The sequence below is a fragment of the Neopelma chrysocephalum genome, unplaced genomic scaffold (assembly GCF_003984885.1).
Source record: "Neopelma chrysocephalum unplaced genomic scaffold, ASM398488v2 Primary Assembly neopelma1_22b, whole genome shotgun sequence".
NCBI lineage: Eukaryota > Metazoa > Chordata > Aves > Passeriformes > Pipridae > Neopelma > Neopelma chrysocephalum.
The window spans coordinates 21452722-21475790 of record NW_020897690.1 but is presented as its reverse complement, the minus strand read 5'-3'; the positions used below and the strand labels follow the sequence as shown (position 1 = coordinate 21475790).

Genomic DNA, 23069 nt, shown 5'->3' with positions numbered 1-23069 from the left:
GAAGCTGTTTACAGTGAGTAGTCTGAATTGACTGCAAAAAAGCTCATTATTACTCAGCATTGACAGTGGTAGCTGTGAGCTGATCCAGGAATGGGAAGGAAAAGAATTATGAGGTCCTGATATGGATGAAACACTCATTTATAAGAATGTATTTCATAAGGTAAGATGCAAAAGTGATAGCTGAAATTATTCACTGAAAAGTGAAAAACATCCTAAGAAATGACAGTGGGAAAAGTTCATAACAGATCTAGAAGCTACCAAGAGATGGCTGGTCTGATATACTTTCTATATTTTCATCTGTATTCGCAAGGTAAAAACTGAAGAGTTTCACGCAGCAGAGCAGGGCTGAGCAAATTCAGGTCTCCCCACGGGTCTGTGGAACTCTGTTATGTAAGTTGTTTCCATTTTACATATCTCAATTATTCACTATTTCAAACATATCAAGCACATGGGAAATTTTCTATGTATCTAAATTAATGTATTTGCCAGATAAAATTAATTATTTTCTCCAACAAAGGAGGTAATCCAGAAAGAGAGACTTCTGCTTGGAGGTACTGATTTGCAACACACCCACCTGTCAGAGGAGGTTGTGGGGGTGTCATCTATCTCAGAGAATTCCTTAATCAGTGAGAGAATTTCAACTCAGTGCAACTGAAGTGGCTGATGGTCAAGGAACAAAGGGAGCTCCTTGCTCAAGGATCTGTTGAGCCTGTGTGTGCACTTAGTGCGTGCCTACCAGGTTCCATCCATTCCTATAGGCCACAATGGAAAAGCTGATGTGATAAAATTTAAGACATGTAAGTGAGAATTTAAAATAAACTCAAAGTATGGAAGGACCAATATTTTTTGAGATACTACAAGTACACAAAAGATTCACTGCCAGCTGGCAAGCTGGTGAGCATATAGCCTGCCAGAACAAACTATCCTGTGCCCTGGCGCAAGGTTTTGGCAAGCTTTGCAGTGTCTATTGGAAGTATATTTCCCGTGAGCCTTGGCAGCACCAGGCAGTCTCTCACCTAATCTGCATCCAGGCAGAAGTGAACACAGGGAGACGAGATGAAGGAGATGAGTGCAAAGGGGAGCCTATGGTCAAGCAGTGGTCTGGGATTACCTTGCAGCACGTCAGAGCACAAGAAGCAGAACTAGGATGGGAACTGACTGCAAGAAAAGTCCTGAGATCCAAAGACATGAAAGATTTGGGAGAAGGATGAGGAAACGGTATCCTAGTGGCAGAGATGCCTGTGCCAATCATTAACTAGAGAGGGTTCAGCACAATATGAATCAACATATTTGAAAGAGGTCATTTCTGTGACAAGGAACAGGACAGTCATGTCAAACTGCAAGGGCAACACCCCCAGAGCAAAAACACAGAAGCCCCAGATCGGGGCAAACCACCCTGTTAGGGACTAGAAGAGATGATGTGCTGGGCTGAGAGCCTCTGGCTGAGAATGATCTTTGCTACCTTATTTTGGTTTGGACTTTGGAAGGTGGAGGGGCTCAGGGAGGAAGAAGATAAAGAAGGAAGGAGACTGTTCAAGGTAGCAAGGCAATCCCTGATTCATACAAACAAATTTTGGTCTTTGTTTCAAACCTCATAGTAAGCAAGAATAAATGCCTGTGCCTGCATGCTGCCTCACAAAGGGCTGACGAGATTCAGGAGGTCTTTGAAACATCTAGATTGGGTCTGGCACCGAACAGGAGGTAAAAAAAGGAGTTTTGTGCAATCAAACTTCTCTCTACCAAGCCATTCCCATCTCTGTTTTTTCTTTTCCCATTACCTGAGCTAATGAAGAATTGTCCATTATGTTGGTCCAGCCTCGAAGCAGTTGCCCAAGAGGAACAGAGGTGAAACAATCTCCAGTATTGCAAAAACCACACATATTGGCAGACAGTAATGGATCAAGTATAAGCACATGGTTCATCTGTTTTTCCACTCACTCTAGTATTTAACTCTATTAAGATTACTTTAAATACAGAGGTCTCACTCACTACTGTAGTGGAATAATTTTTGAAGTAATTCCAGAATATTTTCACTGTGCTGCTTTTTTTCTTCTTTTCCACTGTAATGGAAAAGCCTCACACATACACTCAAAAAAAAAAAGCCTCAATTATAAGAAAACATGTCAATTCTTTTATGTCCTCAAGGACTTGGCAAACAGACAGATTTGGCAAGCAAAGGAATGGCTGAGCAGCAGCTCTTAAGTTTATGGACATGAAGGTCAGTGACATAAGGCACATACACTCTGTATCACAACTGCCTGCTACTGAATTTCCATCATGGGTCAGTGACTTGATTACATAAATAGTGGAAAAAATAGATCAAATAATTCCCAACACAGCCAATCTATTAATAAAATAAAGTCTTGTTGTGTGTGAAAAATCAGGAATTGGCAAAACACTAGGAAGGTTCCTGACTAAAAAGACAGCACAAACCTGAATTTGAAGGTATAATGGCTCCAGTAAACTTGGCTTAAATCAATTTTCATTATCTACAACTTTTTGAAATATCATGCTCAGCTTCACTGAACATCTGATATTTAGGGTTCTGGACATGCAAAGAGGAAAGGCAATACCTTACAAAATCTGTTTCTAGCTCACATTTCTCATCTTTGCTTCAAAGAAATCCTCAGATCATTTTCGTTACTGTCATATCTGAGTTATGATAAACATTTGTCCAAGGACAGTTAGTTAATTATCTTCAGTGGATAATTAGGAGCATTGAGGATCTTGGCTTTCTTCATCAGTGGTAGATGTCAAGGCTTTTCATTTAGGAATTTAAGTTTGCTTCTTAACCTACCAGGTTTTCACTACATTTTCAATTTTTTTAAAACCTACAAAACAGAGCAAAATCTTATTTTATGTAATAATTATGTGTTTCAGAGCACTGCTGGACCTTTGGTGTAAGGACCTTCATAGATGATGAATTAAGGCTTCAAAACACCATCTAACCCAGGCATATACCTGCAACTGAATTCAAGTAGCTGCTAACTACAGCTAAGTTACTAAGGCCCAGGTCACACTGAAGGGATAAAAGTAAGCAACAAAAAGGGAGGAGTTAAAGCATCCTCTATAACAGTTACTTGAATGTCTTAATGATATGTTTTGTAATTATTTATTTCTTAGCCCAAGCAATTGGACAAAAAAGTCAGGGTTTCATTTGTGGTCTAGGAAATGGAATTTCACGTTCCAATGTCTAACTACCTTAAAACATAATAGTATGATACAGTTTTCCTGGAAGCATGGTCGGAGAATTGTAAATTGCCACCACACTTTGTGTCAGAGGGAACCCTTAAATAGTACATGCAAGATACCTCATGCAGTCTTGAAGTGCTCCAACAACTGATTGAAAAACAAAACATACTCTGATCTCAGCTTTATTCTTGATTTGCATGATGTCCTTGTCTGTTTACCTTATGTGTTGTTCTGTGCAAACAATGGAGCTATTTGTCTGAGAATAGAAATATTCTGTAGAGTGAAAAAATGGTCTAATTTTAATTTTCTTTTAGGATGATGTGAGGAAATTATTTCTGAAGCAGTGCAAGTTACTTGTACAGTTGAAATAGAAAATAGAAACATTGTTCCAAGAGAAAGAGGAAACAGCCTCAAAATACTTAATGAATTTTCCATGCGTTGCTCCATCTGACCAGTTGCATTACTCATACCATACAACATGCATTGCACATTCTCACCTCCTAAAACTGCACGTATTTTAGAGAGATGAGAGATGAGAAAATTATGCTCATGTAAAATTGACAAATTGCAAACCCTGAAAACAGGTGTTTAACAAGTCTTATCAGTCATGCTTGTAGCAGTGCTAAATTTGGAGATCTTCCTCTTAGCTGAAACAAGCACTAGTGACTGATTTGTCTTTGACATTCTGCATTATTTTTTTATTTCACTGCTTGAGTACTTCATAGGAGAAATATTCGTACAAAAATTGTACTTGTTAGCTAGGACAATGCACACAAGCCAGTTGTTGAGGCCAACAATACCCCTGAAGCAATGCTTCAGCGCTAGACTGCGGAAATAGCAGAGCAACCCAAATGAACCCAGAATTTCAAGGGAGCGCTCTTTATATCCCTCTAATTGGGTGGACACATCAATCCTTGTTAGAGAACCTCAGTGATTCATTTGTTGTTTACTGAGGCATGTGCTGGAAGAGTCCACTGGCATGCCTTTAAGGGTCACAGAGAAGCGTCTTCCATTGAAATTAAAAATCTAGTTGTCTTTAGCGGCTTTTTAATAAACAGGATTTCCATTTGACCCACATTAGAAGCTTGCTTTGTTGAGATTCAGAAAGAAATGCTTGTCCTTGCAAAAGAGTAGAGAGGGCTGTTAATATTCAGACTACATTTCTGCAATGATTAGGTATTATTGGCACTTGAGTTTCAGCTCAAAATTAATATAATATTTTCCTTGTCTCAAGAAGTTCTTCTCAAGGAGTCACCTTTTTTCCTCTCAGAGGCAGCAGCTTTTATAATCATTGGAGTCTTTTTAACAAACAGATTTTCAATCAGACATGCTAATACAGGTGAGAAGCTGGAGTGCTCCAACAACTTATCAGGCACAGGTTCGTACAAGACCACCAGCAGCGCTGATGCATGCTGCCTGGCTTTAACACCAGCTACACTAGGTGCTGGTAGTCATGTGGCTACCCCAAAGCACAGTGTGGGCTAACTTTTTGTGCATTCACAGTGTTGCTTGCACAGTTTCTGCAGACTGCTGAGCTCTGTGCCGCTATGCAACTCTAGCATATACCTTGAGCTAACTCAAAACTATTGGTGCATTACGGAGCCATCCCAGCAGCACCAGCAGCGTAGAGGTGCCACAAAATTCACAGGCAGAAGTAGGAGGAAACAGTTTTTGATCCAGCAGCACAGTCGTGCAGCTTGCCCAGCAGGACCAGTGGGTAAGCTCTCAGGCACAGCTCCTCACACCCCCATACTGGGAAGCTTCACCACCAAGAAGGCACATGGCATCACCCAGTGGTAGTCAAGCCAGAGAGCTTTATGAGATCACAACTTCACTCCAAATTGCAAAGTTATTTTTTTAGCCTGTTCTCCTTGATGGTTTTTAGCATTTCTGTCAGGCATGATATGCTAACCATATACTTGTTATCTGAATGTAAGTTGCATCACATTTTCCACAAGCTTTATTCCTTCATTCAATGTGAGTTTGTTTTACAGAAGCAAAACCACTAGAAAACAAGAGTCAGTGTCCTTTTCCCTTTAACAGAAGGAATGCTGGTTTGCTATAAACTGCATTTATGCTGAGTATCTGTGCTGAAGGAATGATATTGGACCCATTAACACTTGCAGGATGAATTCATTCTCTAGAGTGCCATTTATTTGTAAAAGTGTGCAAATGTAAAGCATCAGAATCTCCATCGTTACTGTCATCTCTCACGTTGCCATTCTTTAATTATTCAGCTTTTTAAGGTTGAAGTTTAGAGGGACTGTTAGATTTTACAAGCATTTCTGAAAAGCTGTGTATGCAAAAAAAAGCTTAAAATGAAAGATAAAACTGATATATTTAACACAGATTTTTTAAATATTATTTTTATTCAATTTATTTAAATTGAAAAGAATGGAACAAGGGCACTTACTCTAGGCAAAACTATACTGAAACATTCAGTTGGAAGGTAGAAATACGGAGCACAGAGCAGCATAACATACTGGTGTCCACACTAGTGGAAGCAGTAGGGCAAAATACATGTGAAATTCTACAGGAGGTGGTTAAAATTCTCAGAAGGATAAAATTAGCTCCCACAGAGCTTCCTCATGAATGTGGCTATGGTGTTGCTGTGAAAAGAGCTAACTCCTGCACCCCTAAAGCTACCAAATGTACTCCGGACAGATTCCTACTTTTATGACTGCAGTATAAACAGGCAGAAAGCTGTAGATCTGGACCAGTCCAACTGTTCCCCAGATAAAATCAGAAAATACATTTACTTGCAGTTGGTTTCTCAAAAATCCCATCAATAGGCCTTTCTTTTTACTGCATTGCCTCAGGACATGGTAGAAAAGACTTCTCCGGGAGTTTCAGTAGGCAGGAAGTATCAAATGAGTTACTGTATGAAAAGACAGTATGATTGCTGGGCTCATCTCATAAAACAAGCTTTACAGAAGAATAGTTCACTTACCTTACTGTCCTGACAAACTGTCTCATTTTTGGCTAACAGTGCTAAGTTACTCTCCCTTGAGGTAGTGGTACCATTTTTCTGCAGCCAAATGGCTGACACAGCAGACATAAATACAAAAGCCCTGTACAAAATGAAGCTCAGTTTTATAGTCATTTCATAAGTATGCTAAGTGAGAAATCATATGTTATGCTGAGCAGCTATCCACAGGGTAAGACACTTCCGAAAAAGTGGTGAGTTCAATAAGGACAATACAAAGGATTTCTTAAACCAGCATCGGTGTAGCAATTTGGTTTGTGCAACATGTTTCGATTGCTGCTTTACTGATCTAATTCTATCAAGGAATGCAACCTGTAGTCTCAACGATCTGTTTTGTAGTGGGAATCAAGAACTACAGGTGAAACAGTCAAGTAAAGTACCCTTATCCTTTGAAGTAAACTATGAGTAACTCTCATAGTAATGAAAACATTCTTTGAAGGGATCATAAATACATATTAGGAATTAAAATGTAGGCCCCTGGATTAAAACTGATGGAAATCCCCCCAACTCCCTTCAGACAGAATTAAGTGAACGTTAAGAAACACTTGAAAGTATGAACTCAAGCTTCCAGTACAACATAATAATTTTATAATAACAACCTACTCACTATTTTTATCATATGAATCAAAAGGCAACATAAAATAAGAATTTAGTCAGCCTTCTGCAACTCTGTTGCAGTGCTAGGATCACAATATCTCTTGAAAGGTCTGGCTCCCAGCCAAGGCACAGAAGTGTGGGATGGTCATAGGCATCCCTCTACTCATCATATCAGTTTACTCACACCTGAGGTTTACACATCAATCTTCACTCAGATGTAAACAAAAGGATTGCATGATAAACCATAAGGGTTATTGCTTGCTTTAATAGGAAACAGGAAATTCATATTCATATACAGCACCTGTGATCTGCTCCATTACAGAAATTTCACAGGATATTCTGGATTGGAAGGGACCCATAAAGATCATCAAGTCCAGCTCTTAAATGAATGGCCCATACAGGGATCAAACTTTATAAAACCAAAAAAAGAAGAAAAAAAGGAAGTTTAAGATTTGAATCAGTCTTCATTTACACAAAAAAGATATAGATGTAAGAGATGTTGATGGTCATAAAAGATCACAGCCTGAGTTAACTCTGTTCTGATTTCCCACACTGGAACTCCCTTGCTAGACATACAGTGGTCTTTGGGCATATTTAGGTCTTTGGGTCTGAAGTAATGCAATTACTATGTTTTAAAATAAAAGCTTTTTATTGCAAGATTTCATAATTGAGTTTAATCTGCAAAAATTTCTGCAATTATTTTTTAAATTTCATAATGTGATGTTTCCATGTTCTAGTCATAAAATGGATCATCTTAAAAATGTCAGTTTAGATGAAAAACATCCATAAAGAAATAGCATTAAAAATCTTTAAAGTCTTGAAATGAATGTGTATTTAGGTGATACAGCTCAGCCAAACTAAGTAGCTTGCTGTTTCAAGTGGGATGGGTCTACTGCCGGCTCCTCTTCCCTTGCAGGTGGCCTGGCTGATAGCTGAGCCCTGAGTGAGGCGATTCAGCTCACTGAGCTGGGAGAAAAGGAGCCCAGCCAGAAAACAACAAAGCAAACAGGGATGCAGCCAGCATGCAGCCAGCCCACCCTGTGGAGCTGGTGATTCAGTTCAGCTGTCACACCTTAACCCCTAAAGTGGAAGTATCTAACACCATAGATGGTGTTATAAATAAGAAAAAAATACCTCACTTTGCAAAATAAATTTTAAATTTTCACACCATGCAATTTTCCTCTAATATAAAGTAGTGGGACCTGCTCTGTGGTTAAGACTCATGCCAAGCACTTAATTGGCAGCTGGGGACTTGAACATCTTCCAGGAAACTCCTACAAATAAAATACTGCAAAATGGCAGAAGGAGTACACATTTCATTTATGAATCCAAACAAAGACATTGGCTTTATACTAGAACTACATGGTAAAAATCTGTACAGTCTCCCTAAAGACTGGTATCTATGGCATTTTTACACAAGCTGTCACAGTCAGACAGGCAAAAAATTAGCCATCCTTTGCTTAAAGAGAGTCACTTTTCTATAAAAGATCATTATTTAATTCTTCCCTACCCAGTTCAGACCCGAACCTCAGCTTTCAACACCTCAGTCAGGGCTTGGAGTGGAGACATTCTCTTGCCAGTTGGTAGTTTATATAGCACAGGGTAGCCAGCTCTATCAGTAGAGGCTGAGTCTGACCCAACTAAAACAAAATTATAGTCTGCTGAATATGGTGCTCATTTGTATTATAGGAGAGAAGACTAATACCCCAGCTGGAATCAGCAGGAGCAGACTGTCCATGTTATAGATGTCTTTCTTTAATTAATACTCATTAGTCCATAGACCTTGTATAATATTGTGTGCTTAGGTCTTAAACTTCAAAACTCTTGTAAATTGTAGTCTTTATTAAGTGGCTAGTTACCTTACAGCAGAAAATGGAAATGTTTTTACTATCATAGAATGGTTTGAGTTAGAAGAGACCTTAAAGATCATCTAGTTCCAAACCCCTTGTCATGTGCAGGAACACCTTCCACTAGACCAGGTTGCTCAAAGTCCCATACAACCCAGCCTTGAACACTTCCATGGATGGGACGTCCACAATTTGTCCAGGAAACCTCTTCCAGTGTCTCACCACCCTCACAGTAAAGATTTTTTTCCTAATAGCTAATCTAAAACTACCTTTTTTCAGTTTAAAGCCATTCCCCTTGTCCTATCCCTACATGCCCTTGTAAAAAGCCCCTCTCCTGCTTTCCTTTAGGCCTCTTCAGGTACTGGAAGGCTGGTCTGAGGTCTCCCTGGAGCCTTTTCTCTGGCTCAAACAACTCCAACTCTCTCAGCATGTCCTCATAGGAGAGGATTTTGTAAATAGCAGTCTCAAAAGCATACTCTAATCCTGAAATACGAACTTGAGTGTTGATTTTAAAGTTCATGTTTATTTTCCTTCATCTGTCTGTTTAGTAGAAAAGGTTTCTGTATAAGCAGACTAATTATGCCAGCCATATCTGGTTTATACCTGTCAGGTATTTCTCTATGACAAATCCGACCAGCTCTGAATTTAAACATCAGCAGGCACATAATACTTAGAGACAAAACCTATTTTCTGGGATATATCAACCTGTGAATGACATTCCAGTGTGGTCATTTTTAGCACTTCATCTTGCTTACCTGTTGCTTGCACTGCAGAGCTTCATAAGGCAGTTGATGAAACAGGCTTGGTTGGATTACTTGTGAATAGATTTTACCAAAACCAGATTAACCACCAAAACAGAGCTGAAGCCAGCTCTGATGCAGGATGTTGCCTCAAACCCAGGACAAGCAGTGAAATCCCCCACAACCACCCTAACACACCACCCTCATTCAATAGCTCCCACACAGAGATCTACTGCAGAGAAGAGGGCACTGCCTGTGTATGCACTATTAGACACTCCCTACCCATCCTGGTATATGCTACTGCATAGTAGTATGTGCTTGCATAACCTAGTATATCTAGGGCACAATCCCTTTCCTCGCTGCCGTAATTTCTAGCTCTGCTGTTTCTCATGTAGAGGCCCATGAACTGGATAAAAACCCATTCCATTCTGCAGTTCTTTCTGCCCATTTATATGAGCTTATTAATATTAATAAGATCTAATGCCAGGGATTTTGTCTCTGATCAAAATAATCCTAACCTAAGGCATATTTTATGACCTATCTTTTCAACACAAAAACTGCACTGCTGCACACACTTACCTTCTACAAATTAAAAAGATAATATTTCTTTCTCTTCAGGCAGTAGAAAACTTACCTTCAACATTGATACTATTCAAATTATTCTATCTCTGTTTTCTCAAAGGAACCCAAGAAAAAGACAGAAAGAAAAGCAAACAGATGAATAACACTGGGATTTAATGTTTGGGTAAATGCTTTTGCATTATAATTGCAAACACAAGCAGTGTCTTAAATATATATATATGTATGTATATATATGTGTGTGTATATATATGCATATATATGTATATATATATATGAGCATCAATCCCAATCAGTGCTGCCCATCCAACCATCCAAATTACAGTGAAATTCCAGTGGCTGACAGCTCGGACTTTATTAGTGTAACTCAATTAGATTCAAAGCAGATAGTCGCTGATCAACAACATGAATAAAACTGGAATCAAGCCCATCACTCTAGTTCTGCTCCTAAATATGCCTCACTCATTGAAAGGTTCACTTTGAAAAATGCCAACATACTGCTGTGCATGGCTTGATATCCATACATTACTGAATAATCTAACAATTAGCAGTTAAATGAAGGTGAGCATTCCCTCATCTCTAATAACACCAAGATACAGGCAACTAGCCAAGAATCTGGTACATTAAACAGAAACACACGTACAAAATCTACAAGTGCTTCTTGAAAGCACAACACCATTTCCAGTAAGCACATATAGAAACTAAATACATCTCAGGTTACCCTCAGGTAGAAAAAGATTGATTGATTTCAATCATGCAGTCCAAAGTAGCCACAGCATGGATAGCCCCTGGTACTGAACCAGGAACTTCAACAGCAGCTGCCCACCTGTCCACAATAGATAGAATGCACAAAGATATTGTTCAGCTAAGACATTAAGTCTATTCAAAACTATTTATGAATACACCAAGCATTTCTTTAAAAATAAGCCTAATTTATATCACTTCCAAAGCTATTGTTATTATGTCAGTAAGTTTCAGCAACCATGCGTTGAAAAGATGTGTATAGCCTTTGTTACTCAGTTAGATTCTCCACTCATCTGTGGAACAACCCAGCAAATGTTTCTGCTGCCTATAGATTAAGTAACAAAAGATGTCCTAGCATCACATCAATCAGAAGTACAAAACCATCCTCAGACGCAGTCACAGAATTTCACCCTGGACTTATCGAGTAAAATTTTCAAACATACACATATGACTTCTTATCACTGTCTTGAAGTAAAACTTTGGAATCAGAAAGCCTCACATTTTTGTAAGCTTTACTCCCCTTCTTGCACATCAGCCTCAATTTGAAATATAGCCTCAAACTTACAGCCCATTTCAGGACTGATGTCAGAAGTCCTACGAGAAATTTCCATTTAACAACCTATTCTGTTCAGCACCAACAAATTAAATATCCTCTTGCCAGCTCTAGAAAATCCTTATTTGTCTATTTCTTTCTAGCATATACCATGTCCTTAAAGATCTTAGCAGAAGGTTTATCTTTGGATCTCTATTTTAACAGAGCTCAGACACATTGCCAATAAATCAGTACACTTGGGAAGGATTTTGTTTCAACTGAACTTATTTCTCTCAAGAGAGCTCTCTCAAGAACTACCTCGCTCCAAAGGTTCCCCATCTGCCTGATCACACAAACCACAGGGCTGGAAGACACCTCAAGAGAAGCCTAAATATTTCCTCTTCTTGCCCCAAGGCAGAACGAGTTACATTTAAGTGATCTCTCAGTGGTTATTTCTTACCTGTTCTAAAAATAATCGTTCTCTTCTTTACACTGTACAAAACCAGTGTGTACATTTTTCCCCTTCATAAGTTTTGTTTGATCACTCTTATTGTTTACATGTGCATCCACTTGAACAGTATCTCTCTTTTATGTGGCGTATGACCCATGCAAGTAATATCTTTAAATGTTCAATGCATGGTATATGAAAGGAAGTTCTTAGATGTCCATTTTAGGATATTTAAAAGGCAATTTATTCTATACTGGTTCTAAACACTTAACACAACTAGGGAATAGACCTCTGTTATCCTTGTTTTCCCTTTCTTGCCAACAAAGTCTTCTTTATGGTAATTCTGATCACATATTCCCTATGACTACCACATACTGTCTTTATTAGAAATGATTGCACAGACAAGGAATTTTTACTATATTTTATTTATTATAAATTATTCAAATTATTTTAACTCAGGTTTCTGACCATCTTTCATTTGTTACAGAGCAAAGGGTAAATATTTTCCTTGTACAGTCTAAAGTTATGTTTATCTACCTGAACAGTGGAAATCCATTTTCTTGTGAACAACACAGTTTCTTGTTAGTCCTTAGTGACAGAACACAGAAAGATGACTCCTTGTTTCCATGAAAGGCTTTAATGGGATCGTAAGTTGCGAGGTATATTACTAACATAAAAAAAAGTTCCACCATGTTAATTAAGATGAACTCTCTGTATTTCTTACTTCAGATGAAGGGCAGCTGGAAAGTATTCCCAACTGTGACTCTGTAACTTTGTAGTATATAGTCTCTTAGGAACCATGAGCAGATTTAACCACATATAGCTAAATGCGCCTAGATACATGAAGTTATATTTAACTATCTCCCTAGCTAATTAGATTAGGGAACCAGGATCTTATGGCTAGATTAATTAAGATAAATCAGGGCATTTGTAATAATTAAGTTAGCTATTTGGTCTCCTTTCAGAGCAGGGAGTCAACAAACATCATTTGTGCAGCAGCCAATGACTGCCTCTTCAGACCATGGATGCAGTCCCACCAAAGCTACTGTCTTTGCAAGACTGCCCAGAAGGATCCCACAGACAGTCTCATTTTATTTGTTTCTTTTAAGAAGACCAGAGGAGCTCCTTCCCTGGTAGAATACCTATGTCTGCTCAAAAGTGAGGTTTCCAGAGACAGCAGGGTGAGAGAGGCAAGAGAGTCAAGCCAGGAACCTGTAGCTCAGAAAAAAAACCTTGTAAAATGCTGAGAAGAAGGTAGCAGACCCGCAGTCAAACTCCAAAGGTGTTGGAAAGGAAGTTCAGGACCAGGGAACACTGGTTTTTTTCGTTCCAATGCACAAAACCTCAGCGTACTCAAAACAAGCATTAGTATTCAAAACTTGAAAGTGTTCATGGGCAAAGATCAGGCTTTGATAAAACCTTATATCTATCTATTATTTTGGTTCTATCAACACTGTAAGTTTTCTCTATGTAAGGAGTTAATTAACTAAGATGACTAGCTGTAATTGTAATGAAAATAATATCCTTTGAGTTTTTTGATCTTCTTTGGGAACACAATGTACAGCAGATGATCTAAATCAGCCCCCTTCAGTTCCCTGGCCCCCTACTTGGGGACCCTCCACAGTGACCAAAGGCTATTTTGTGTCTTCACCCTGTAGCTGCAAACTTGTACTTCAGAAAAAAAAGGCATATATATCTGTGCCATCATGAACTCACTTGGCTCAAACAAGGCCCTCATCTTGATGGCACTCATACTGAATGTGCACAGCAACCATGTTGTTGTCTCCATCATTTATAGATGTTATGCTTTATTTAGACACAATTAAAATCTCAAGCAATTAGAAGTGGATCCAAAGAAGGCTTTCTCTATGAAAGAAACTCAGGCCAGTATGACTGTGACAGCTACTGGCCTTTCTGCAATATGCAGCCCAGCACAGCCACAGCTTGACAGACAAGCTTTGTCTATTACAATAGCAAATGTCTCCCTTAAAACTCTCTTTTGGAATGTTTTTCAACTCACTAATGTAGTTTAATTATGATCTTGCAGCACTTTATTTAATTTTCTACAGGAATCAAAATCTAATTCTTCTTGAAAATAAGACTGACAATGCAACCTATCACACACAGGTTTGGGTTTGTTGGCTTTTTCTTTTTAATTTAGTCAAGAGTCACTTTTCCTTAAAACTAAAAGGTGTAAGAAGGAAAGAATTCTCTTCCCTTTCAGTCAACAGAAGAAATTGCATTAATATTTCTTCAAGTGATAAGAAGTTTAAAAGTGTTGAAAGCCTTCAGCTGGCAGAGCTCCAAGTTTTCCATATTGTTACAGGATTTGCATGAAACTTTGTTTAAGACCAAGTTCTCATGTTGATATGATCTCACTAGTGAACATCTAGATTTGGGAGCCATATGCATGCAAACAGTTGGGGTCTAGTAGCACTAGTTATAAAGCTTACAATTAAAGTTTTACAATAAGTCATTCTGTTCTCATGCCTCCACTCATTATACATGAATGACAGCATACACTTAAGCTTAGGACATAGATTGTACCGTGTTCTGCACATCTGCTAAAGCACACATTGCATGTTACTGTCACTGATTATCAAGGTGTTCTCTGAAATAGGTTGACTTAGTTCATGGCTGAAAATATAGACTTCTAGAAAGGGTAATCAAGGGAAATGACAATATAACCACTATGATAATTTAATTGAAATACAGATAAATTATCTACAGGAATATGGTAAGGAAGGGTACAGAGCCAAAGCTAGATGAAAAGTTAGTAAATATTAGCTTGAAGACACCAAGCCTTTTTTTACAGTGACACATTTACAAATATGGACAGGGAAATATGGTATATCCAAACAGATTAGAATATAGTTTCTAATATATAGAAGCATATAAAACTGCTTCTTTAACAAGGAGAAACTCTGCCAAAGAACTTTTTTTTTAAATAGAAAGGAAATAAAAGCTGCTGAAATAAATATTTCTATTCTCAGCCTGTAAATTTATTGTCATTGTTTCACAGCAAACTCCTGGACAGACTTTTTTTCTGAACCACAAATCTATCAGTGCAGAACTTCCTTCACCCCCTGTCATCTCTGTGTTTTAGATGGTGAGGCACTCAGATGTTCAGTCTCTTTCCTCACAGGGTCAGTGGCTGCGGGAGAGCATGGAAAGCCAGCTTGTTTCCCTCAACACCATCCTCCATATATCAACTTCAAGCTAGAACAGAGATGGCAAGTATTTAAAGACACAATATTTACCCTGCTTCAAGCAAGGCGGATCCATTATGTTTGTCATTTGTTGACTGCTATATTTGCTCTTCTCCATAATGCCTTGGTGACAGTGTTGTTCCAAGAGATTTTTGCAAAAACACCTGTAGGTGATTTGCAGTATAATTTGAACCCTTGGTAACAGAAGGTACCTCAGCACTGAAGGCCACTTCAATACGTCGTATGGTAGTGGATTGTCAATATGGTGTATTGTTCAAGTCAGGAATTAGACACCCCAAGGAGCACCACATTCCTTTTGCTAGAAGCATCAATAATTTCTTCTGAATCTGTCAGTCACTGACTCATCCACAGAAGAGAATGACAGCTGAACTTTTAGTGACCTAATAATTATTCTAGTTCTTATAAAAAAATACTGCATCATTAGTTTTCTCGAGCTCTGTTGAAGCTTTCACACACTATTACATGGACAGGAAAACAGTGCACTCCAGTGAGCTATCATATTTCAGTTCACATGACAGCTCTTACTTAGCATGGCTCTAAAAGTATTATTCATTAAGGTAATGTCATCAGTTCAAGGGAACTGGATGTAAAGCACGGGCCACTATGCCGAAAGCTGAATGTTCCTCTAAATATCACCTAGGGAAACTAGAACTGAATAAATCATTAAGATGCAAAATACTGGTGGAACATCAGATGGCTGCAAGAGGCTTAAAAGGTTTCTGCTGATACTTCTTCACTGCAGGATAGTTTTCTTCAAGGCGGAGATCCTTAAGGGCAGGAAGTGAGAATATAGGAACAAAGAATGGATAAATCTCTCTTACCAAATTTTTTCCTGCAAGTAGTACCAGATTCATCATAAAAAAATGTCAAGGACAACTTGTCACTGTCCTTGAACTCTCACATCCTACATGCAGCTTTCTAGAGCTATCAGGAAGCTCTTAGCTATAACTGCTGGAGCTACAATAGAGCATGTGTGGACTGCAAAGAAGGAAAGATTTTCCATATTTCCACATTTGCTTTGGTCAGATAATTTAGGTATTTGAATGATAGGCTTGGGGACTATCCTGAGCACTCAGGTATCCTACAGGGGCCTCATATACTCATAGTGAAAACTCCAAGTGAAACAAAGTTACAAACCAACAGTACCTTCTCCTATCTCTCAAAGTGAGGGATGGAAGAGCCTGGAAAATCTAGCCAGATTTTGAGTTTTGTGCCCTGGAGAGTTGCTGTCACCCTTGCTTCACAGGGCCTGTAGATCTGAAAAGGAAAGCAATAGACAACAGCCATCTTTCACCCTCTCTTCAGTGACACCAGCTATTCCCAGTGCAGAGTGTACATTCACTGGTGCAGAGTTTACACACAGAGTTGAGCAATGCTGCTGAAGGAAAAAAAGCCCCACAACCTCAACACATCTGGCTAGGAAACCTGTTGGTTAGAGCAGCCAGCACATCTTCCCCATTTGCCTCACTTTTTCTGGTGACAGCAAGAAACCCAGAAGAGCTGTTTTTAGCACCGCAGATCTCGCTGAATTTGCCTCCTCCCACCAGCTCAGCACAATTAGCAGCAGAATTCAATCATGCACTTACCATCACTGGCCAAAATACAGCAATTTTGCATACAGGAAACTTTGCATATGAAATGGGAAATATCGAAATAATCTGAATATCTCATCTCGTGGTGATGGGTTTCTCCCTATCCTTTTCCAGAGTCCTAGTTTTATACCACCTCTAGCCTGTTTTTGTTTTTGTTTTCTTTCTCCTGTAATGACATGCTTCACTGCCTTGAGGGAAGATGATTACAAGAAACCAATGTAGCAATTCTCAGTCTCTGGTCTACCTCAGGCAAACGGAAGTACCAAAGCGTTTCTCATAGTGTTACTCTTCCATGTTGACTACGTGTTTGTAATGGGGTTTCACAGTTTTCTACATCCTGATTTGAGCTTCTCTTGCATGTGTTTTTCTAAGGTAGTTAGATGAGAAACTTGCATCATTTCTAGTATTGTTGATCCATTCTTTATTTTGTCTAACTTTGCTTAATTTCTTCTCCATAGTTCAGCAATCACCTTAAATTTGTCTAGTGGATGCACATCTACAGTATCCTGCTATGTCACCATCTTCTACTTCATCCTAAAATAGTTAATAAGGTCAAGATGTAATTTTGAATATGAGCCCTGCCTTCACTAACCATTCACATAAGGAAAACAGTAATAGCAGAAAATAATTTCACAAATTATAACCAGGCTCTATCCTTCTGCAGGGGTTATGCTCTACATCCCACTGAGCATTTAAAAACTACTGAAACAGGAGATAGCCAGCAGCCCCCTTATTTTACTGCTCGTACAGAATTGGCTTCCGTTAGCAATATAAGGTAACGATAGCATAGATTTCTGCCATTAAAATTAATCCTTGGAAATCTTTGTCATTATAGTTACTAGGCTTTTGCCTGGAGTAAAAGGTTATACTTCAATATTGTATTCACATCCTCTTCATGCCAATGCATCAGTAGACTACAATCACCATCATGACATCATCCATTAACATGCTCTTATAAGCAGCAAAAGGTAGGTGGCTAAGGCCCAGTCTTATTACACATTCAGTGTTGTATCCTGTGTAAGGACAGTAAGTCTCTAATCAAAATGAGGCTCTTGTCACCAGCCCTATGGTTTACATTAAGCAACAAGTCATGCTGCTCTGAACAACTGCTAGGGCAGTGTATGTAAAATAAAATCTTTTGAAAAGACATTAAGATTCCTAAAGGTTAAAAAATAAAATCCCTGGATCAGCAGATCATAATCATATGTGTCACCACTTACCAGGCTAAAATCTAAACTATGCAACATGTGACTAAAAATCATGTGGCTTTCCCAACACTACAGCACTGGTGGGGTACTTGGCAGTCTATACCAAACAAGTCAGGCGACTATACAGCCTACTTAAGTTTTATTCTGCAGAAGACAATACCAAACACATCAAAAGAGATCAGTCTCTGACTTCTATCCCAAGACAGAAGGTTTTTATTAATAAAACTGTTTCCTCAGAGTTAAATTCCATTAACTGTACTTAAGAGGGAATTACTACACATCTTGCTGCCAGGCAAAACCTGACCATTCCACATGTGTTACAAATCAGTATCTCTTTACATTTACTGGTGTTCTGAAGAAAGTCAAAGGATTTTATTTTCAGATTCTGGCAAGTCAGGAATTTTTCATGTTTGTGGAATCACATTTCTATCAATCAGTTTCTATTTTAAACTTATGAATTTTCATATCAAATAGCCAACAGCTACATTTTTATACTAACCACATTTCTCTATCTTGAAGTAAGAAGCTTAGGTGGCATCATGCATTTAAGGAAGAGAGCTGTGAGATACAAGATGTTGTAAAGAAGACTTTAAAGTCCTTTTCATTCTGCACAAAGTGTTTCCTCTCTTCTTCTCCCTGCATTTTTTTAATCTTGAAAGCATTTTCTACTAATGCATGAAATGCCAATTATGCTACATATGGTTTCTATTTTCAAGTCTCTAATGTTTTCAGGAATTTCTCTGATTTCTCTAGTTGTTACCTCATCCTTGTCATTCCTGATTGACACAGAAGCAGCAACCCAAGTCACTCCTAAGTATCTTTCTTTACTTATAAATCTCTTTCCATATATCTGCAGGGTACTTCAAAATGGCGTGCCTTTAGTACCCTTTTATGAATGAAGGTACAGCATTGGATATTGGTTGATTATTATACTCTTCATTGTACTTGAAGAGCATCTAGTTTTCTTACTAGATTTTAGTAGTAATTCAGATTTTAACCATCACATTTACAGTGTACCCATGGACACCACATTTATACCTACCCACCTAAATTAAGACCTGGGATTTGTGCATAAATGTGTACATACAACTGTGGAATCTTCTTCATGCAGATGGATGGGGGGGAAAAAAGAAAGAAATATTCTGAAATTCTTTTCTTTCAAAATTAGTGCAAAATCAGCTTTCCATGGCACGTTTCCAAATAACTAATAGCTCAATGGTAGCTGAATATCTGAAAATGAAGCCTCACAGAACTCTCCCAAGATTTCATGGGAAGGCCTGTTTCTGCCCTGCAACCAGCTTCTGTCTCTTGATGCATCCCATCAGGCCATGAGTGGATGCTTGCCCAAGGGAAGAACTTAGCATTGTTCTGACAGAAGCTGTCGTGTACACAGGAGGCTCTGCTGAAGGACTTCATGGTTCACTGCATGGAGCAAAACTACCAGTGGAACACAGCACAAACAGAAGAAGCTTCAGTTGGAAAATACAGTTTATTCCAGAGACTTAATGTTGAAAGATCAAAACACACAAATACTTAAGGACTAGAGACAATTCTAGAGACGGTTTCAAAATTATGGAGGTTGCATACTCTATATAATCTCAGGGAAGGAGTATGCCCCAAAGGTATGCCACTTTCTGAAATAAATCAATCATTTATCACCAGGTTGTTTCAGTGGGTGATGCATTTCAAATGCAAAGAAGCATGGAAGGAGGGGCGAAACAGAAATTTCACCTGATCATTGCTTCAAGCAATAACTTGAACAGTAATTTTACCAGTTTTACCTTTTAATGTTGATTTTATTTTAACTGGATATGATACACTCAGAGGTTAAAATCAACAGAAAAAACGGCTGCATGATTGCTTTTTGGCAGCTATTTACAGTTTTCTTGTATTACACAATCAGCTATTTCACTCATGAAGCATGCAAGAACAGACAGAGCCGCCATGAATTTCCCAACATTTTGGGTTTATTCTGTCCACGGACCAGAGTTGGTGCTCTCTGGTGAAACTAAAACAGCCAGACAAAAAGAAAATACTCACTGCATACAATCTAGTAGCTAGGAAGATCTCGAAACAAAGCTTCTGCCTCTTACAGAGTTGTGCAAGACAATGAATAGACAGCAAGAAAAAAAACCTTTGGTCGTGTCCTTGCGTCTTCCTTTTTCCTCACCCCTAAAAGTTCGAGGGTCTGCCCAAAATTGTCAGAAACACCCTAAATACAAAAGGATTGTGTGGGATAAGGTATCTCCCCTGGAGGCAGCAGTAGCAGCAGATGCCGCATGCATCTTCCCTCAGTATGGCACTCCCATCCCATTCTCCCTGGTCCCGTGCTTAATGGGGAACAGCTACACAGGGAAAAACCCCTCAGAGTTTGAAACCTGGCCGCCAGTCTAGGTGGTGCTTGGCAAGCATCTGGCAAGCAGAGAGGGGACATTTTGACAGATTTTAGGGCTCTGATGGCTTCTTCAGAAGAGACCTTAATTGGAAACACTGGAAATACCAAGTGATAGCCATGCCGAGGAGCCTTGGGGTGTATGTTTTCCAGTGAATGTTCATCACCCTCGAGGGGAAGCAATAAAATCCACTGTCATCCCTTGTTTAGGAGCCCACTGGCAATAATCTTTTGTTAGCTTTAACTTCAGCTTGATAAACACACCAGCTGTCTCTGTTCAGAAACTGCCATTAGCTTACAAAACTATCCATTTCCAACAGGCTTACGCATGCTCCCCCTAAAGAGAAATATATATCCTAATTTTGGACAAGAGCTAGAAAGGAAAAGGGGAGGAGGAGGAACCAGCAGCGAGATGCAACAATTCGAACAAAAGAGATTTCAAGATGTCGCACTAACACACACACAAATCTTCCTGCTGAAAGACTGCTTCCCCTCGGCAGAGGGAGATGCTTGAGGAGGCTGCCCGAGCACGCAGAGCACGCGTGTCTCCCCCAGACGGAACCCGGCGTAGAGCACGTCCCTGCGGCGTGGCTGCTCCACAGGGCATCCGACTGCGGCACGTACGCTGCACCCAGTTCGCCTCTTTGACCAAAGAGACCCACGAGCGAACCTGGGATACCCGCGCTGCTGCAGAGGGACCCCCTGCTCCCCATCTCCTGCGCCGCCCCCCAGGGCCGCTCCGAGGAGCGGGGGTGGGTGTTGGAGCCCGGGGCGAGGATGCTCTGGAGGCACCCGCAGCCGCTCGCCAGGCACAGACTGAAACCCGCTGAGGGCGGGAAGGGGGCGGGCAGCACTAGCGGCCTTTTCCCCTTACAAAATTCCGAATTTTGTCTCGGCGAAGTTTAGGGGGAAGGGGACGGGGGTGCAGGCGGGGGGGGAGGGGGGTGGCACAGAACCAGATGCCAAAGCTAAGCCGGGCGCAGCGCCGGGAGTGAAGGGTGGGGGTGCCGCCGGGTCACCCCGACGATCCCCCCCGGGGCTGGTAGGGGGCAAGGGGAGTGTGGGGCGCCCGGGGGTCGCGGCGCAGCGCGGCGCCTTTGTTCCGCCGCCGGCCCCAGCCCCGCCGCCCCTCCGCGCATGCGCCGGGCGCAGACAAAGGCGCGGACTGGACGGTGGGGGCTTCCGCATTCTCCCCTCCCCGCACCGCATCCCCTTCCCCGCATTGCATCCCCCTCAGCACCGCATCCCCCCGCTTGGCGCCCACCCGGCGCGGCGGGAGGGTGGGCGCGTCCCGGGTGTGTGTGTGTGTCCGCCCCCCCCCCAGCCCCGCGTGAGCCGCCACGCCCAGCTGAGGCGCGGGCAAAGCTCCCTGCGGGAGCGAGGTTCGGGAGGCACGCGTGTGCGTGGGGGAGAGGCGGCACGGCGGAGCGGGTCGGGAGGGGCAAGAAAAAAGGTCGAGGGAAGGTGTAGCGTGCTTCGGTGCAGGGAGAGCGGGGAGCCGGCGGAGAGAGGGGGACCTGTGGAAAGCGGAGGGCGGCATTCGATGAATATTCATGACACAGATACACTGGGGCGCACCGCGGGGGCGGCAGCGGCGGTCCCCGCCGTGTTTGACGGCCGGTCCGTAGCCCCTGCGCGGCCAGAGCTCGGCGGGGCAGCCGAGCCCCCCTAAGCCTCGGCTTGTGCAGCCCAGCCGAGAGCGACGCTTAAAACCCGCCTGCTCGTCCACGCGCACGCGTGGCCGCGGGGGCAGCGCCGCTCCCGCCGCCTCGCCGGGGACAGTCGCGTTGTCGCCGGTCACAATGGGCACGCGCCTCTTCCCCGCGCCTCGCCCGCCTCGCCGATCCCCCCCACGCTCCCCCTGCAGCACCGCCGCCCCCCGCCCAGCCGCCCTGCCATCTTCCTGACGCCGTGCGTGCTCTTCTCCCAGCGCTTCCTTTCGTGGAGAGCTTTGGGCATCTTCTTTTTTTTTTTTTTAATTATTATTATTATTTAAGCAGCCTCTCTTTGGAAAAATAAAAAAGGCTAAAAGCACCAAAAAGAAATTGGGCATAAACCACTATTATTCCCACCACACCCACCGCTACCCCCACCCTTCCCCAAGAAAGCCTTCCCAGGCATTTAAATCTCATGGAATAGCCTTCGGTCCGTTGTGTGCCTCGAACCCGCTCCCAGGTGGTCCCCTCTCGAGGAATCGAGCTCCTCGCAGCGATATTCCTAAAGTGTGCCCGAGTAGGCGGCTCCCGGGCTGCTCCCTGCTCTTCCCGAGTCACACGCACATCTCCTCTCCCCACATCCGAGACAAAACGGAGGGGGGGAAAAATGATAAAAATGACAAAGCTCGTGGGGTCTGCTGTGTAAATGACATAAGTGAGATACACCGCTTCTTACCTTTATGTGTTTTTCCTCTGTCCCTCTCGGTGTGTTTGTGTGCTGGGGTGTCACAAAGAGAGTCCAGGTAGCCCAGAGCCCGCTTGCCTCGCTCGGAGCGCTGTGGCTCCCGCCCGCTCGCTCGCCGGGACTGGAGTGCCTAGTGCCTGCTGGAGCACTGCCGCCGCTACCGCGGCTGCTGCCTCTGCATTTCTCACTCTCTCCCCCTCCCTCTTTCCCTCCCTCCCCCCTTCCCTGTGACAGTCTGTGGGCAGTTCAAAAGCCACACGCACTTATTTATTTATTTTCCGGCTCGCGGGCGGGGGATGCGCTGCGCGGCGCTCGCGCTTAGGGGGCGCACGGACCCCAGGTTTAAATATCAGCCGTGCAGGCTGCGGGGGGGGCGAGCTGGATCGCAGGTCCGCGAACGCACCTTGCGACATTACCCCCCCTACATTCCCCCAAAAAAGGGAAGGGAGCAGCTAAACTCTCTGCCCCAAGGAGAGCGGGCGCGGCGCAGGGCCGCACGCCGAGGTGCGGGGCGCTCCGCGACCCTCCGCATCCGCGCCGCGGCGGGGCCGGCTGTGCACCGTGGGGCGGCGGGTCGCGCCT

The 23069-nt window shown here is 41.9% G+C and overlaps 1 protein-coding gene across 1 annotated transcript in view; it reads right to left on the bottom strand.

The window, feature by feature from the left end:
- The window catches only part of BASP1 (brain abundant membrane attached signal protein 1), a 51877-nt gene extending 29205 nt beyond the window's left edge, over positions 1-22672 (bottom strand). Inside the window, exon 1 of the mRNA XM_027681835.1 lies at positions 22479-22672. The gene's annotated coding sequence lies outside the window, so the exon portion shown is untranslated. The remainder of the gene's footprint in view (positions 1-22478) is intronic.
- Positions 22673-23069: the final 397 nt, after the last annotated feature.